Source organism: Ursus americanus, chromosome 33 (genome assembly GCF_024610735.1).
Source record: "Ursus americanus isolate L20-20 chromosome 33, mUrsAme1.1.p, whole genome shotgun sequence".
Classification (NCBI taxonomy): domain Eukaryota; kingdom Metazoa; phylum Chordata; class Mammalia; order Carnivora; family Ursidae; genus Ursus; species Ursus americanus.
The window spans coordinates 32222699-32241254 of record NC_142159.1 but is presented as its reverse complement, the minus strand read 5'-3'; the positions used below and the strand labels follow the sequence as shown (position 1 = coordinate 32241254).

At 35.1% G+C, this 18556-nt stretch overlaps 1 long non-coding RNA gene across 2 annotated transcripts in view; it reads right to left on the bottom strand.

The window, feature by feature from the left end:
* LOC123780120 (uncharacterized) overlaps window positions 1-9378 on the bottom strand; it is a 57429-nt gene extending 48051 nt beyond the window's left edge. For both annotated transcript variants that reach the window (XR_015722715.1, XR_015722714.1), the window contains exons 1-2: window positions 9227-9378; window positions 6823-7292 (exon numbers count right to left, since the gene is read on the bottom strand). This is a non-coding gene — a long non-coding RNA (uncharacterized LOC123780120). The remainder of the gene's footprint in view (window positions 1-6822; window positions 7293-9226) is intronic.
* Between the last annotated feature and the right edge of the window lie 9178 nt (window positions 9379-18556).

Here is an 18556-nt window from a genome sequence, read left to right as displayed (position 1 = left end):
TTACTAAATTCTACAAATAAAAATTTAATTTGCAATACTGAAGAAAAATCATTAAAGTACAGATATGTTCGATTTTTAAAATGAAGTGCTTCTATTATTTCAATCCACATTATTATAAAGCTATATTTTAAAAAAATTATCTTCAAAATGTTAACAAGGTTGCCCAAGGTCTACTCCTTAAATGATCTGAGCTAATCATCCTGCTTGGCCACTCCCTGACATCTCATTTCAAGAAATAAAAGTTCTAGATGAAAACACATATTGAAAACATGCGCTGAAGTGGTGATTTGAAATCAGGCATATTTCACTTCATCAGCTACACGAAGTATCAGGGATTATGTGATGTTTCTACATACACCTTGTACTGATAGTAATAAAGTTGTATTTTTACCTATATTGTGATTTTACGAAAGGATCACTATTTGTCTTCCTCTCTACTCTCAGCTTCATTCTAGCAACTAATACTAATTACAGGAAGGTTGAATCGCCATCACGTGTGATTAACTTCAATGGCGTCCCTTTCTCCTCCACTTCAGACATCCTCTCCTTTCATGGAGTTCTTCTCAAGGCCACTTAGGCCATCGGTGACACCTACAGAGAATACTAAAACCCAACTCATTATGAAAAGTAGTAGGGAGAGCCACTGTAGACAGGAGGCGGCATCTGGGGAAACCCAACAATAACAACAAAGGTAGAGCTGGAGCAAGTGAAGATTGCAGCTGTGTCCCTACATCCCTTAGCGCTATGGGAAAGATGAAGTAGGAAATGCTTTAAAAAAAAATTATACCGAATTTTAAAAAATTGTTTAACACTGTTTAATCCTGTTTAAAGCATACAAGAGAGTATCATTAAAAACTTCTCCAGAAACAGCTGTGTTTTGATGCTTTGCTACTTAGAAACGTAACAATGGAAGATGTAGGGTTCGAAGGGTTTAGATTTCATGTGAGCATTCAGGGTAAAGAGAGCGGAGCACTGGGATAAGGCACAAAGAGAAGCTGGAGAGAGAGACAAGAAGAAGATGGCGGACTTGGTATGCCATGCCAACCTTAGTGGGCTCAGCTACCACCCTGAAGGGCAGCTTTTGAGTCAGACGACAGGAGAAGAATGAGACACAGCTCAGTCCCTACAGATTCAGTGAGGACTTGGTCTCAGTTCTGAGATTCAGAGGTAAAACCAGTACTGCTGTGCTCTCCGTGGGTGGGTTCTGGCACTTGGCTAACAGCAGAAGAACTACTGCATAGGGGAGAGAGACAAGACTTGCCCCGGGGCTGTATATAGCCAAGGTGTACTTGAAAGTAAATCTGTCTTCATAAACCAGTAAGAAAAAACAAACTTCACTCATAGTGGGCAAGTTAAAACTAGACTTATATCTTTTTATTTTCAAATCTTGCTTTCTTTTATTTTTTAAAAGACTATTTGAGACAGAGAGCGAGCGAGCAGGAGGGGCAATGGGAGAGGGGGAGAAGCAGACTCCCCACCGAGCATGCAGCCTGATGTGGGGGCTCGATCCCAGGACTCAGAGAATGTGCCCGGAGCCAGATGCTTAACCAACTGCGGGGTGAGGCGCCCCTCACATCTTGCTTTAACGTCATTTTGTCTTGTAATGGAAATGTATATATGTTTTATCCATATCTGCCTTTATATTTAATAAACAGCTATTTTTATATAGGTAAAACACTTTGAATTTTAGTAAACTATGACCATATAAAGGACGCTTTCTCAGAGCACTGCTTTTGTCCGTCAAGCAGCTACGTCATTTAGTGGAAACTAAGCCAAACTGTAGCCATAAGCACAAGCATGGTCCTCCAATATATATGCTCTTTGAATGCATATTAATCACATATTACACTCTTAAATGGCTACTTGGACCAAGCAAGTAATACATGAATGAAATGAGCCAAGATAAGAAAAATCATGATTGTTGAAATCTATGGTAAACTGATGTGTACTTGCCAAGGCTAAAAGGACTCGACTCCAGAAGATTTCTTCCCTGTAGAAAGTGAACTCCATGTTGGCAAATCCCACAATTTTCAAAAGCCAGGTTACATGAAATTTCCCGATTTTTAAAAGTTATCCAATTAAAAAATACTACAGAGGTAAAAACAAAACAATATAACTCACAACAGTCATTGCAATAGAAACACATCTACTGAATGAATTTGGCTTACAGGCTGCCAGGTTATGACTTCTGATCAAATTTTTGAAATTATCTTTGGGAGGCTGGGGAGGGGAAGACTCAATTTGAAAGGAGCCACATGTAGTTTTGCAAGAGAATTTGTTGACGTCAAAGTATGCACTCAGAACATTGCCCAAGGGAAAACGAAAACTAAAATAAGACACATTAAGGTTAATACTCAAAGGAAGGAAAAGTCACTCCTTTGCTATCATGCAGACGTACACTCACACATGATTGCTGGCTGTAAGACCAAATCAGTCTGTGAGACTAAACCAGAAAAAGTAAAAAGAATATAAACAAGCAAAAATAAAAGAAATATAAAAATCTGTCAATTTCTTATAGACAAGGACTAGAAATCCAATGTCAATCAAAACAAACAACCCCACCAAACAACTTCCCTAGGTATCACCTGGCAAACATGGGCATTAATCACAGCTTCACACTAAACTGCAGATTTTATAGCAGTATTTGCTGCAATAAAATTTGCTTAGTCTTAGCGCTAGTTGTAATTTATATTTTGTTTAGATGAATTCATGAGTTCTCTGTACCTAAATTTAATTAATGAATGAAAATAAATAGTTTAACTTATGTGCTTGCTTTGAAAAATAGATATAAATAAAAGGTAATAGTACATGGGTGATGGACACTGGGGAGGGTATGTGTTGTAATGAGCACTGGGTATTATGTAAGACTGATGAATCACAGACTGTATCCCTGAAACAAATAATACATTACATGTTAATTAATTGAATTTAAATTAAAAATGTTTTAATAAAAAAATAAAATGTAATAGTACATTTAAAACCACATTATGCATGGTAAGTGTGTCCTATCTACTGGTGAGTTGATTACTGGAGAACATAGCAGGTGCCAATGGGGAATGTAAATATAGTTATTGACCTACTGTGTCAGTGACAAGAGATTAGTCTTTTTTTCCAGGAGGTTGTAATTAGCCTTGCAGAAAATATTCATTCCATACCAAATTAGACTACACATTGTATTTCTGTCACTGAATGTTTTCCTTGATGGTTGTCTGAGTAGAACAAATTGGATGTAGGTTGAAGGTATATCATTCAGGCACCTTCTTTCAAAAGTAATTAGGGTCTTACTCACTTGAAACCAGATAATTACATTTAATGTAATCTTAAAAGGGCCCCCAAGGATTGTTTTCCATTGGTAAATGAATGAGAAGTGGAACAAATTGACTTTCATGATCACTAAAGTTTAGAAGAACTAGGAAAAGAAAATAATGCTGAATCTAAAATTTAGTCTCATAAAACTAATAAAGGTAAAATACTTTATTCTCATGTAACCCCCAGGGGATTTTTGTCCAGTGAAAGTGGCACATGGAAGGATGTTCCACAAAGACTCATTCAGTGATCAGCTCAGCATGGTTCCACACTAGACCTCCAACCAAATGAGAGCTAGACACTCATCCCTTTGGCTTCAATTCATTTAGGAAAAAAAGCATATCTTTGGATAGCTCACTGGACTCCATGCTAGCACACCAGGATGATAAGACTTCATTCCTGACTCAACATACAGGTGGAGACCCATCACTGTCTGACCTAAACCAGGCCACCTGTAATTAGAAAATAAATTCACTACCAGCCCAAGAACTAGGTTAGTAGATACACAAAGATTTTAGGAGTAACATCATAAAATTAGAACAGAGGAGGTCTTGAAGGGAGAAAAAAGGGTTTGGTAATTATTAATGGGCAGAAATGCTAATAATGATTTAAAAAATTCAGCAATTTTCAGAAGAAATCTTTCCCCTATTTCAAGTATTTCTAGAAAATGAATCTAGATGCAGTTTTGAATAGGTTTGTATACCAGAAAAGTTATATTTGATTTCTCTTATTTTTCTATGTCCAGTATAAGAAAAAAATTGTACTAAATCACTGCAGGTACTGTCTAATTAAGTCATATTCAATAATATATTTTAGTCTTCGAATGTACCCTACTAAAAGTTAAAATACAATTTTTGAATCAAATAAAAGCTATTTTAAATTTCAGTCTGCCAATTTCTAAAATGTATTCAGAAATTTATATGAAAATTATTTCAATGGCCACCGTGCTTAAATCTCTTTTATTTTAAAATATACATTTTCTATGGGATAGGTCGGTGATGGGTAGTAAGGAGGGCACATATTGCATGGTGCACTGGGTGTTATACACAACTAATGAATCATCGAGCCTTGCATCGAAAACCGGGGATGTACTGTATGGTGACTAACATAATATAATAAAAAATCATTAAAAAAAAAAAGAATACAGAGACAAAAAAAATTAAAAAATTAAAAAAAATAAAATATACATTTTCTTATTAAATCTATTTATTTGAATTTTAATTAACATTCAAATATGTTAATTTGTAAAGATACTTAAATATGCCAATGGTCCTATTTCCTTCCTGTGGGTGGGTATTTGAAACACATTTCTGTAAATTTAAAGGACCCTTTAAACTTTGAAAACATAGCTATTATTTTGTACTTTCAAAACTTGGTGTTGCCTATGACCCTTTTCAACTGAATGTCTTCTAAGCAGTAAGCCTGCCACACTTCACCCATGTAATGGACACCCTGTGGATAAAATCATGATGCTTCATCTTTCTGACTGCATTCTCTTCTCTCCTGAGGGAACTTCTAATGGGATGACTCTGGTGTCTTGAATGTTTTTTTCAATTTCCTTCATATGATACACAGCCTATTCTTATTATGCTGTTTTTTTTTCTTTTGTAAAAATTCAGATCTAGAATTTGGCCTACTGTAGTGTATTGCTTATAGGACTCTCTTTTCAGCAACTCTGAACAGATTATTGAGGTTTAATTGACATACAATTAACCACACATGTTGAAGAATACAATTTGATAAGTTCTGAGTATGTAAATAAACATATATTGGTCAAATTCTAAAAAGATACGTTGAAATATTTGTTTCTTCAGGATGTGACCTTATTTGGAAATAGGGTAACTGCAGATGTAATTAGTTAATATGAGGTCGTATTGGAATTCCAATATGACTAGTGTTTTTTGGTTTTCTTTTTATGTTAGTCACCATACAGTACACCATTAGTTTTTGATGTACTGTTCCATGATTCATTGTGTATCACGCCCGGTGCTCCATGCAATACCTGCCCTCCTTAATACCCATCACCAGGCTAACCTATCCCCCCACCCCCCTCCCCTCTGAAAACCTCAGATTGTTTCCCGGAATTCATAGTCTCTCATGGCTCGTCTCCCCTCTGATGTCCCCCCCCCTTCATTTTTCCCTTCCTTTAAGAGTGGGAACTTCGGAAAAAGACACAGATGCAGGGAAGATGGCCATATGAAGATGGAGGCAGAGACTGCAGGGATGTTGCCCCAAAGCCAGAAACACCCAGGACTATTACAGACTGGAAGAAGCAAGGAAGGATCCTCCCGTAGACACCTCAGAGGAAGCATGACCCTGGAACACATTGAGTTTGGACTCCTAGTCTCCAGAACTGACGTCATAAAATTCTGTTACTTTAAGCCAACCAGCTTGTGGTAATTTATTATAGTAACCCTAGGAAACTAATAAAATTTGCAGTCAGGAAACTGACACCAAAAATAGCAAACAAATGCATCACCTCAAACAGTTACATGATCCCCTTGCCATTGACATCTCCCTAACACTCACCCCATCCCCGTGAAATCACTGAACATTTTTCTGTCATCCTAGATTGCATTTTCTACAATTTTACATATATTTTACATAAATTTATAAGAATTCTAGAATGATATGAAATATATTATAGACATTTGGCATGCACTGGATTCTTTCAGTGTAATTATTCTGAGACTCATTCATGGTGTTGTTCATTCACGTGCACATTCACTTGTTGCTCCTTTGTGTTAAACAGTATTCCATTACATGACTTTACCACCATCAGTTCATTCACTCACCTGCTGACATACATTTAGATGGTTTACAAAATCCTGGCTATCCGAAATACACCAGCTATATACCTCATACGAGTGTACAAATATCTGTATGGAGTTACACTTTCACTTCCCTTGGGCAGAGAGACCCCTAACTGTGGAATCACTGGGTCACAAAGCAGGTAAATGTTTACACTGTAAAGGAACTACCAAACTGTCTTCCCAAGTGTATGAGAATTCCAGTTCCTCCACACCCTTGTCAACAGTCGGTATGTGTATTAATTGTGCTTGGTTATTTTCTGTATATTATGACGTTCTGACCTCTCTTGGGAGCCTTCAGACCCGGGAAGAGACTGCCCTTCCCGGAGCTAGAGGATTCCTGAAGATAACGACAACCTTCCCACAAGCACGTTTTCACGTACACACCAAGCAGCGCACTGTCCGTGCCCCAACTACATCTTACCCAGCTCTCCCTCCCACGTCCGTAGGGTCGTGTGCCCTTGCTGGGGAGCACACGTGCCAGGACCGCAGCGGTGCCGGAAACCGTGGAGAGTACCGAACCCCGCGGACACGACGCCCTTTCCTATACCTAAGCCCCTCTGACAAAGCTTAATGCCTACAGGAGGCACCGGTAGAGACACAGCAGTACCCAGTAATAAAATAGCGTCATTATAGCAACATACGTTCACAAAAGCACACGAACGTGGTCCCCCTCTCCCCAAATCCCTTATTACACTGCACTCACCCTTGTCTCTGTGACGTGCTACGAAACATCCACAGCAGGACAGGAAGTGGGACGAACGAGGCGGGCGCGCCATGTGACGCAGCGTGGGCAACCGACTATTCACGCTCCGACCGGAAGGAGGCGGAGCCACAGCTGCTCCCTGATGCAGGTGCGAGTGCGGAGCTGAAGATGCGGAGCCCAGTGCTTTCTCTGCCCTGAATGGGTTTCAGGCAACTAGAGACCACCTCTGTGGCCCCAGACGCACCAGAGTAATTCGAACCCGCTGAGCCTAAAGTGTTGACTCCTTCTTGCCTTGTCTTTCCCGGGGGAATTCCAAGGCGGCTCTGGCACAACTGCCTTCCTGGTTGGATTTACACTCTATTATTAAAGAAAGTCTTTCGTATTGATTTGTTTTTTCAAAAGACTTCCCTACTTCATTCATCTGTTCTGCCTCATCATTCCTTTTTGATAGGCATTGAGCATTCTCGCATCTGCAAGGATGAAAATACGGTAGCTATTTATGAGACCGCCATGAAACTGGAAAGGTTGAAAATCAGTTTTTGATACAGATTTCCATAAATAGTTTTATTATTATATTCCTAATCTCTAACTGCTGAATCCTAGATGAATCTCTTACTTTGTTTTCTTGAAACAGAACATAATTTAAACTATTTTCGGTTTTTTTGGTTTTTGGGTTTTTTTTGTTTTGTTTTTTGTTTTTTTCTGTAGCTGGTCTGTGATGTCTTTTAGCTTGAACGAAGTTTTGTTTAGAGAAAACATTTCTTCCTTTATCTATATAGTCACACAGATTATAGCTGTAAGGGTGGGGGAGGGGCATAGGAAGAGGGAGACAGAGAATCTCAAGCAGACTCCACGCTGAGCACAGACCTGTCACGGAGCTTGATCTCACAAGCTTCAAGTCATGACCTGAGCCCAGATTAAGAGTAGGACGCTTAACTGACCGAGCCATACAGATGCCCCTCTTAGTAGATCTTATTAGGAGTGTATCAAATCTATTAGTCTATAATTTATAGAGAAATCAACTTTTGGCTGTTTAATACTTTTATTGACTATTTAGTGTTCCATAGATTTTTAAATTTTTATTTCTGCTCTTTATGTTTTTCTTCCATTTTCTTAGAATTAATTTGATATTATTTAACTCCTTTAGAATAATCATTTTTAGCCTTTCGTTTTTTGTATATATACATTTAATGTAATACCTTCTGTCTAAACAATTTTGCCTGCCTCTGCAGGCAATACTAGATTTTTAAAAAATTGTAATTCAGTTCAAAATATTGTCTGTGGATTATTTAGTAATATATAGCTTTACTGTATAACGCTTGATCTGTGGATTATTTAGTAATATATAGCTTTATTTTCAAATATAAGGACATATTCTAGTCATCTTTTATGACTGAATTCCAGTTTCACTACATTGGGGTCAAAGGACTTTCTGAATTATCTAGTACTTTAACATTTGTTGAGATTTTCTTTTTACTCTAGCCTATATAAAATTTTTTACAATACACTTTGATAAATGTTCATGTGAATGTCAAGAGAATCTGTGCATTCATCTATTTTGTTCTGCAGCACTTCATATATATCAATTAGGTAAATATCTTAATAACTTCTACAGATCTTCTATGTGCTTATTGAATTTTTTTCCTGCTTGGACTTAGTTATGAGAAATGTGTGTTAAAATCTTCTTCATTGTGGATTTTTGCACTCCACCTTTTACTTTTGCCACTTTGTTCTGTATATATTTGGAACTTATATTGTTGGATGCACACAATTTTAGAATTATTAAATCTTCTTGGTAGATTGACCTTTTTCATTATGAAATGTTTTTCTTCTATTTATTTATTTTTTTGCTCTCTCTTTATTTCTAGTGATACTTCTTGCCTTAAAATATTCCCTATTTGACATTGGCATAACTACATAAGACTTCTTTTGGATACTGCTGAAATAACATGTTTTTCCATTCTTTAGTTTTTTTAGCACTTTTACTCTTTTCTGTATTTATTTCTATGAGTATTTTCCTTCTTCTTGAAGACTTCCTTTTAGTATCTATCTACTACTAGTGAATTCTCTTCACTATAATTTTGTGGACATGTCTTTATTTCACCTTTACTTTGAAGGATATTTTCAGTGGGCATAGAATTATATATTTTAAATTATTTTGTTTAAAATGATAATTGCCATTTTTTAAAAAAAATTTCTATTAAGAATTCCACTGTCAGTCTTATTTTTAGTCTTTTGGGTTGCAGTTAAGAAATACACCCTTCCTATAACACTAACTTGACTACTAAGATAAGGAAAAACTGAAAAGCTGGAAAAGTTCATAGTGGGGAAAAAAAAAAAAAACAACTATGAGGGGAAGAAACACCACAGAAAATAATTTATTAGACAATTAAGTGACACTTACTTTTGACCAAAGTTTGCAGACTGGCTGGAATTTGATTATTAGCGGTCAGATGAAAACAAGTAATGCTCCACTCCTTGTCAGAATACCTTCCAGAATGTCCTTTAGTAGAAACTGGATGTTACATGAAACTAATTGCCACAAATGAGGTTATAGTTTTATAAAATCCAGCATGGATGTAAATTTTGACTCGTACTCCAAACCTAAAATGAAAGCAGAACTATGTTAGTAACAGTCATATTTGATGAAAATAATTAATTCACTTATTCATTGATCAATACCATATACCAATGAGGTGACAAAAGTTAATTTTCTTTCATTATAATTCACTTGATATATTTTGTTAAAGATATTTATAATATCAGTCAATAAAAATAAATACCAACTTTCAGGGAAGACGCGATGCAGACGTGGGTATTACATGAGAACATAAACCCTATGAGAGTGTGAACTTTGTGTATCTTGTTCTCTGTGGTATCTCTTGCACTGAGATTAAGGTTTATTTCATAGTGCTCAAAAATATGTGTTGAGGGTGCAGGAATGGGTTACCCAGGTGATGGGGATTAAGACATGCACTGGGGATAAGCACCAGGTGTTGTATGTAAGTGTTGGCTCACTAAATTGTACACCTGAAACTAATATTACACCGTATGTTAACTGGAATTTCAATAAAAATTTAAAAAATATATATGTGTTGAACAAATGGATCAGTTTTTCTCTAAAAGTTGACTTAAAAACATCTTAAGGGTGATGATAAGCAGTATAATCTAGTTGGAGAGGCATCTAACAGAAGTCTGTAAACATCAATCTCTTATTCACTCTAAACACATAGTCCAGATAGTATTTACAAATGAGGCAAATCTTGAATGTCCACTGAGATTGGCTCTGTCACTATTTTTAGGGGATACTGAAGTTACCACGTAGTGTGATCTGAGATGTCTTCAGGCCTAGTTTGCTCTAAAAATTATTAACACCTTTCAATGGTATAAACCACCTCTTGAAACTTTGAACTCTTCATCGTTTGCAGCACTTCTGGCGAGGCTACCAAGCTCTGTATATATTCAGTATATTTTGATGGTAACAACAGTTTGAAAAGAAAAATATGGAAAATAACTACATATATTTGGGTGAGAAAGATAACTCCAAGTTTAGACATATGAGACAGGCCTACGTTTCTCACCAATAGCATTTCATGATTGTCTACAGTTCCTGCCTGGCTTGAAGTTCCTTAATGTAAAATACTTATTTGGTTAGACAGTAGTGAGGCTCTTGCCTCCAGACTTATTTAGCAACTACCATAACTTTTACTCTCTTAGCATCATATTAGATTCTATGAGTGGTATAAAAAGTGCATAATGCAGTCTGTTTTTATGACGATCACAATTTTGTTTTCTGCAAGGAAAAAATAGAGATATCTGCATTTGCTTGAACATGTATTAGAAATTCTGAAACCTCATATTAGAAGTCTGAAACTTCATAGTGGGATTATATATTTGAGATCTAAATCTTGACTTAACTTTCCTAAAGATATCCATGGTTGGCAAAGCTGGGAAGTTGTGTTATGTAAAACCTTCCTGGTCTACTACTTTTGGGTTAAATTGAGAGTGTTATCACCCATCCTTGGAAAGAGAAAAGTTTCCCCCCCCCCCCAGAAAAACTGGATTACTTTAACCTTTACAAATGTAAAATAATGCCACCTAAAGGAGCTTCACTGATACAAAACAGAGTTTAGCATGCAGAATCTACTTTCATGTGAAAAACAGAGCAAAGAAACTATAGTCTGAGTCCTTCACCACTACTTCCGTGGAATAATGGAAAGATCACAGGATTTTGAATGAGATAAATCTGCATTTGAGTCATGTTTGTGAATTAGCACAGGTTTCTTAGTTTCTCACCTACAAAATGGCCTTAATAATGTCGCCACAGAGCATTCTTGTGAAGATTAAATAAGAGGATGCATGTGAAAGCTCTCAGCAATTAGATTTTCAGTAAAAATGAAGTCTAGTCTTCTGTTGTTCTTATAGTTGTTTCCACAGAGTTTAACAGAAATTGTCTTTCATTTCATACATTAGCTTTGTCTTTCTATTGGGTTAACATATAATTGAGGAAATGGCCAAGAGTTACGTGGAAAAAAATCACTAACCATCAGGGAAATGCAAATCAAAACCACAATGAGATATTACTTCACATCTGTTAGAATGGCTGTCATCAAAAAGAAAAGAGGTAACAAGTGTTGGTGAGGATGTGGAGGAAAGGGAAGCCCCCCATACACTGTTGGCAGGAATGTAAATCGGTTCAAACACTATGGGAAACAGTTCAGAGTTTCCTCAAAAAACTAGAAATAGAACTACCATATGATCCAGCAATTCCACTTCTGGCATGCAGCCAAAGGAAATGAAATCTCTATCTTAAAGAGATATTTGCACCCTGTGTTCATAGCATCCTTATTTACAATAACCAAGATATAGAAACAGCCTAAGCAATGAGAGATGAATGGATAGAAAAATAGCAAATATACATATATATATTTATAGATTCCATATATATATTCCATATAAATAGATGAATGGATAGAAAAATAGCAAATATTCCATATATATGGAATATATATATACATATATATGAAATATATATATATTCCATATAAATTGACCAATGTGGAATATTATGCAAACATAAAAAGGAAAGAAATCTTGCCATGTATGACAACCTATATGGACTTTGAGGACATTATGCTAAGTAAAATAAATCAGACAGGGAAAAACAAATACTCACATGTGTAATCTGAAAAAGCCAAATTCAGAATCAGAGAATAGAATGGTGGTTGCCACAGGATGGGAAATGGGAAGAGTTGGTCAAGGAGTACAGACTTCTAGTTATAAGATTAATAAATTCTGGGCATCTAATGATGATTACAGTTAGCAACACTGTGTTATACACTTCAAAGTTGCTAAGAGAGTAGATCTTAAGTGTTCTCACCAAAAAAACAAAATGGTAATTATGTGAGATAATGGAGGTGTTAACTAACTTTAGTATAGTAGTCATTTCACAAAATATGTGTTCAAACAATCACCTTGTACATCTTAACCTTATACAATGTTATATGTCAATTATATCTCAATACAGTTGGAAAAAATATCCTTGAGGACAATAATAAGGTCTTAGTCTTCTCCTTAGTACCAGTTTTCAGTCAGTTATAACACTGTGGTCTGGAAATACTACTTACCAGTTTGAGAAATAGACTGGTTCTCTCATTGTTTCATTTATGCCTATCTGCCTATCTATCATCTATCTATCCATCCATCCATCCCAGATCTTCTATACCTGATATGGATACAAGTGACTTCAATATTTCTGTATTTATTGTTAAATTTGGTACTTTATTCCTTACATACTTGAACAAAATTATAGTAAGTGCTATATAAATAGTAGATGCCATTATTATAGCTCACTCAGTAAATACTTCATTTTACAATAATTCATTCAAAAAATTATAGGAGAAAAGATATAAATTTCTTCTGAAAACATGGTTAAAATCAAAACTCAAGTTCTAAGCTGATAAAATTCTTAGTAGTAACAATAAAGCTGACAATACTTACTCAACCAGAAAAGTAGTTGACTTATCCCAATCTTACTCAAAGATTTCTGTTAGGTGACTTTAAATATCTCTTCTCATATACAAAAATGTGTACCTCATTTAACTGAGATAAAGATGCTTTCAATTTCCGTTTATAAAATAATGGCCCTAAAGACTTTAAAACAAATAGTTAACACCAGTATGATTTATGGTGGGGATTTCAACAAAACTCCATCACAGATAAAGGTCAAAGTGATAAACTTATGTTCCTAATGACAGAGAGTTCCAGAAACAGAGGTAAATCCAAGGTCTGTATACATAATCATGGAATGATAATGTGCTAGAGAACACCTGCATTATAACTCTGGCAGAATCCCTGCATCCCAAATGGCTAAGCAGGGAGCAGAGAATGAAAAGATGTTGATCACAACATAGTTACCAACACTCCCTTCACTGCCCCCCCCCCAACAAAAAAAAGGAGTAATCCAGATTTATCAGGCAGTCATGGACATTTTTTTTAAAGGAAGTTTTTTGTTTTTTGTTTTTAATTTATTTATATTGCATTTTCTTTTAATTTCTGGAAGGATGAATGCACTTACAATAAGTTTTAGCAAACGTATATGATATTTGTAATGAAATGGAAATAAGTAATCTTGACAGAATTGAGAAGTTAAGATTTTTAATCAAAACTTCTAAGTTAGAAATAATACGTCTTGTTTCTGTGATAACATAACCTCTACTTATTCTCATTTTCTTTTCTGTCTTCTTTGTGTAGACCACTCATTATACACATTGGCATTAGCCAGGTGTGTCTTCTTCCCTTGACTACTTGTTTTTCCCATTCTGTGGATTTAACACTTTAGCCATATGTGTGTGTGTGTGTGTGTGTGTGTATGTCTATACATACAGATATAGAATATATCAGAATCCAGTGTCTCTGTAAGGTATCATTCACAATGTTGGATATAATCCCATATTATTAGCTATACAAAGAAACCTTAAAATGTAACTAATACTCAGAATAAAAGGCAATCAATGAACAACTCTATAAATATACTAAAAACCACTAAATTATAGACTTTAAATGATAAATTCTATCATATGAGTAATTTCTCAAACTATTTCAGCAATAACAAGCAATCACTGGGGTTTCTGAGATGATGCATATGTAATTAGCAGACAAGATTTTAAAAGCATTTATAATAACTAGGCTCAGTATGTAAATTAAAATACACACATAATGATTAAACACATAAATCTTAGCAGATAAACTGAAATGTTCATTGAAGAACCAAATGGAAATTCTAGAAAAAAGTATAGATACATAGATCTTATGTATATGTATACTCCATGTACTTATATCTACATTTATAACTATCTCTAGTAAAGTTTTCAACCATAATCATTCTCTACTTGAGACTTCCGTAATAGACACAAGGGTCCAATGGCCATCTTCACTTTGTCTCATATGCACCTTGAAGTCAACACATTTAAAACTGAGCTTAACATCTTGTCTAAAACTCCACCTTCTGTATACGTCCACAGAAACAGCAGATTCCACCCATCCCATCCAATATGGAAACTGAGATTTACCTTTGATCTCACATTTTTCTTCTCCACTCACATCTAAACAATCACCCAGTGCACACAGATTTTACTTTCTTAGTTTCCCTTTTCTTTCTTCTGCATCACTACTAGATCTATCATGGGTAATTGGGGGGAAATCTCCTTTGTTCTCTTCTGCCTCTGGTCTTATTCTTTAAATCCATTCTCTAAACAAAGCATAGTTACAAACTGAAATATAACTATACTACGGTTATGATCAGGTATTTTCAATGACTCTACATATCCTTTGAATTAACTCCAATCTTCCTATATTATGTGCAAAAGAGAAGATACTTCCACATCCCCTTCTTCAACTGGAAGAAAAAGATGGGAAAGGGAAATTTTAACTTTAAATCAACTAGGAATCTTGACTATTTTATGGGACTGGGCATTTTAATAATGGACTGAAGGAACTGACTAGAAAAATCATGAGGGAAACTCCATCTGAGTTTCAGCTGGAGAAAAGAGAAATGATTAGCCTCATCAAATGAATATAAAGAATAATAAGAGGAGGATCAGGGTCATGTATACTTTCATTCCAAGGAGGATGGATTTGATACACTAGTTATATGTGCAATTTTTTATACTCGATACAAGCTCTGTACTTCATGTTCATTAAAAAAAAGAGAAAGAAAAGCTTTATCCTCAGTTTAGAATGCCCTATCTCCTCCTTCTGCCTTACTTGAATAATTACTCTTCATTCTTTAAAACACAAGTGGTGATTTTACTTAGCAATTCCTGATTATTCAAATCTTAGTTTGTATTCTACATCCTTGTTCCCGTCATACCCCTTGATCTACACATGCCATCATCCTTACAGTATTGGATTTTGACCATGTGTTTTGGTTCTGACTATTCCATGAATTCTTTAAAGTCAGAGAATATGGCCCATTCATCTTTGTGTTTTCAAAACTGCAAACTGGACCTGAAATATTAGGTTATCGATAAATAAACGAAACGATGTTGTAGAGAAGGAGAGACAAACGGAACTATCAACAACAATAGAGAAGTAGGTATGATTATTTTTGAGAGGGGATGAAGAACTCCATCTGGGGAAGTTCATACTGGAATGGCAAAAGATCGTTTTTAAAAATAGAGCTTCCTACAGACCTAATAAGCACTAGTTGAAGTTAAAACAGCACAAAAAGCTAGTTAGCACAATATCATTGGGATGCTTTGAAATTGCACTCTCTTTAGATACAGGAATCTGAACTGGAAAGTCTGGGAGTTACAAAAAATAGAAGGTATGGTCCCTTCACTCCTTAACATCTCTGTAACCATGCACCACCTTTGGGGAATAATCCTCTTCTGAGAAGATCCATCTGATGACTGAGATACAGAGAATACAAGTGATTCTCTCAATTGCTTAATAATGAAACTAAGACAAAACAAAAAACCTATCTTCTCTAAGGAAAATAACCCAATGCTTTGTGTGAGAGAATATAGAACTAAGGAATGATTTAGCTATAGAAAATGCAAGTATGATGATTAATTCAGTTCCTCTCAGAAGAAAGGAATGTCTTATGATACCACATACAGAAAACCCAAAAGACTACCAAAAATCTATTGGACTAATAAAGGAATTCAGTAAGATCACAGGATATAAAAATCAATATACAAAAATCCATTACATTTCTATACACAATAAAGCAGCAGAAAGAGAGATTGAGAAAATAATCCCATTTACAATTGCACCAAAAATAATAAAATATCTAGGACTAGGGACCCCTGGGTGACTCAGTCAGTTAAGCGTCTGTCTTTGGCTCAGGTCATGATCCCAGGGTCCTGAGATGGAGGCCCATATTGGGCTTCTTGCTCAGTGAGGAGCCTGCTTCTCCCTCTACCTCTGCTCCTCCCCCTTGTTTGTGCACTCTCTCTGGCAAATAAATAAGTAAATCTTTAAAAAATATATCTAGGAATAAACTTAACCAAAGTGATGAAAGTCTATACTCTGAAAACTAGAAAACATTGATAAAAGATATCAAAGACAACACAAATGGAAAGATATTCCATGCTCATGAATTGGAAGGACAAATATTGTTTAAATGTCCATACTACCCAAAGAAATCTACACATTAAGTGCAAACCCTATCAAAATACCAACAGCATTTTTTACAGAAGTAGAACAAACCAACCTAAAATTTGTATGGAACCACAAAAGACCCTGAATAGCCAAAGCAATCATGAAAAAGAAAAACAAAGAGGAAGTATCACAATCCCAGATTTCAAGTTATACTACAAAATTGTAGTAGTCAAAACAGTATGGTATCAGCATAAAAATAAACACATAGATCAATGGAACAGAATAGAGAGCCCAGAAATAAACCTGTAATTATATGGTCAATTAATCTTTGACAAAGGAGGCAAGAATATGCAAAGGGTAAAAGAGAGTCTCTTCAACAAATGATGTTGGGAAATCTCTATGCAAAAGAATGAAACTGGACCACTTTTTTACTTGGTACACAAAAATAAACTCAAAATGGGTTAAAGACCTAAATGTGAAACCTGAAACATAAAAATTCTAGAAGAAAGCACAAGCAGTGATTTCTCTAACACTGGCCATACAAACATTTTCTAGATATTTCTCCTAAGGCAAGGGAAATAAAAGCAAAAATAAACTATTGGAACTACATCAAAATGAAAAGCAAAGGAAATGACCAACAAAACTAAAAGACAACCTAATGACTGGGAGAAGATATTTACAAATGACATAACCAACAAAGGGCTAGTATCCAAGATATATAAAGAACTGATACAACTCAACACCAAAAAAACAAATAATCCAATTAAAAATGGGCAGAAGACATGGGAGGTTACTCAAAAAATTAAAAATAGAACTACCATATGATGTAGTAATACAAAAACACCAATTCGGCTAGATATATGTACCCCTATGTTTATTGCAGCATTATTTACAATAGCCAAATATCGTCAAGTGTCCAACACTAGATGAACAGATAAAGAAGTGGGATATATATATACAATGGAATATTACTCAGCCATAGAAAAGAATGAAATCTTGCCATTTGCAACATGAATGGATCTAGAGAGTATAATGCTCAGTGCAATAAGTCAGAGAAAGACAAATACCATATGATTTCACTCATATGTGGAATTTAAGAAACAAAACAAAGGAAAAAAGTAACTAACCAAAAACAGACTCTTAACTACAGGGAACAAACTGATGGTTATCAGAAGGGAGTTGGGTGGGGGGATGGGTGAAATAGGTGACAAGGATTAAGAGTACATTTATGACAATGAGCACTATGTATGGAATTGCTGAATCACTATATTGTACACCTGAAACTAATATAACACTGTATGTTAACTATATTGAATTAAAATAGAATAAAATAAAAAGTCACTTTCATAGTAAAAGGGGATTTCTTAACATGGGTTTTAACTTTTTTTTTACTTTATTTTTATTTTTTTCAAAGATTTTATTTATTTGAGAGAGAGTGAGAGAGAGAGAAAGAGAGAATATGAGCAGCGGGAGTGGGAGAGGGTGAAGCAGACTCCCTGATGAGCAGAGAGACTGATGCAGGGCTCAATCCTGGGACTCCAGGATCATGACCTGAGCTTAAAGCAGATGCTTAACCAACTGAGCCACCCAGGTGCCCCTTAACTATTTCTTTTGAAAAAACTCTACAAAAAAACTTATTACCTTTTCGCCTAATATAAAAAAGTGAAAAATTACCATGTAAATAAAATTAGGTGCGTATGCTTCTATTTTCTTTTGAAAATATATCCCAGGCTAGAAAATGTTGCTTTAATAATGTTATGACTATCTATCATCTATCTATCTATCATTTTTGTGTATATATGCACACACATTATATATCAAGGATTATCCCTTTTTTAAAAATTTTCTTATGCTACCCTTTAGTTACTTATTTTGAACATTAAGATACTAAATTTTGAAGAACTTCTTTTAATGAAAGGTTTCAAGTTTATTAATTTAGTTTTTCTAATAAAAATGAAGAAAACAAGGCATTTTACAGAACTATAATCACTGTTATATAGCCAATGGAAGGGAAAGGGGATAAAAAAAATATGGACTTAACAATGGTTAATTAGTATTTCATGTTAAAGTAAAGGCATTGTTTAAAATAATATTAAATGGCTCAAGCAGCATAAAAATGCTACCAAGT